This window comes from Mus pahari, chromosome X (assembly GCF_900095145.1).
Source record: "Mus pahari chromosome X, PAHARI_EIJ_v1.1, whole genome shotgun sequence".
Classification (NCBI taxonomy): domain Eukaryota; kingdom Metazoa; phylum Chordata; class Mammalia; order Rodentia; family Muridae; genus Mus; species Mus pahari.
The window spans coordinates 131249675-131250993 of NC_034613.1; the positions used below are offsets into that span (position 1 = coordinate 131249675).

The 1319-nt window shown below is 52.6% G+C and overlaps 1 pseudogene; it reads right to left on the minus strand.

The window, feature by feature from the left end:
* Positions 1-189: 189 nt before the first annotated feature.
* LOC110314099 lies at positions 190-1091 on the minus strand (annotated as a pseudogene).
* Positions 1092-1319: the final 228 nt, after the last annotated feature.

Genomic DNA, 1319 nt, shown 5'->3' on the forward strand with positions numbered 1-1319 from the left:
GGGATTAAAGGCGTGTGCCACCACGCCCGGCTGGGGTTAAACCTCTTAAGGAGAAGTGGGGAGTTGTCATTTAAGGCTTAAAATATTCTCTGCAAAAACTGGAGGACTCTCCACAGCCTCAGCGGAAGGCAGAGGCCGCCACTTCAGCGAGGTTCTCTCCACTGAGACTGGGAAAGGCGACCCCTCTTCTCACTCCATGTCACTTTCCTCCTTGTGCAGGTAGGAGTGCTGCAGGGCAGAAGGCAGAGATTTGCTCATGTGGGTTAAAGCTCAGCATTTCCAGCAGCAGCTGCGCTCCTGATTCCTCCATCTCTGGCACCACTGACTGCACTGACCGAGGCCCTCTGGGGGCAAAGGCTCTGTGAGGTAGAGACAGCTCTGGAGGCCCATCGTCTTCTGGAGGCAATCCAATGAGAGCAAAGATTTTCCCCAACTGGTCAGCTTCAGAGTTTCCACAGAAGAGAGGCATCCAGCGAAGCATCTCTGTGAAGATACAGCCAACGTTCCACATGTCCACAGGTGTTGCATATGCAGACAGCAGAAGAATTCAGGAGCCCGGTACCAGAGCCTAATAGCCACAGGCCTGAGGGCCATCTGGTAGCTGTAGATTCTGGCTAGGCCAAAGTCAGCCAGCTTGACCGTCCCATTACTTCTCACTAGAATGTTCTCTGGCTTCAGGTCCTGGTGAACAATGCAGGTTGCATGAAGAAAATCTAGGCCGCTTAGAAACGGATGCATCAGATCCTTAACGGTCTCAACTGGCAAGCCTGGTGGAGGTACTTTGTCCAGGTATGTCCTTAGGTCCTGGTCTATATGCTCAAACACTAGGGTGACCTTGACGTCCTGATCAGTTTGGAAAGTAGCACAGACATCCACCAGCGTACAACATTGGGATGTCCAAAGGCCTCCAGCCTCCCTCACAAGGCCACCTCACGAACTGTGCTGACGGGAAGGCCAGCTGCTCCTCCATTAGGAACTCTCACACTCTTGAGGGCCACAAAGTGGCTACTGTAGGAATCTTGGGCTTTGTACACCGTCCCATAGATGCTGACACCAATTTCAGCCACAGGTTCATATCGACTGGTAGCCATTCTCGAAGCAGGAGATCTTATGCCCGGCCAAGAGCTGTGAAGGTGGCCCTTTATCTGGGTCCGGGAGCTGGTTCCTGCCAAGCTATACACCGCGGATTGGTCCCAGGCAGCTGGATGCTTCGGACCAGACCATAGACACCTAGACCTTACTCTTTTGGGTTTATTGATTTGTTGTCTCTCTCTGTGTGTGTCTCTCTGTGTCTCTATCTCTGTCTCTCTCTGTCTCAG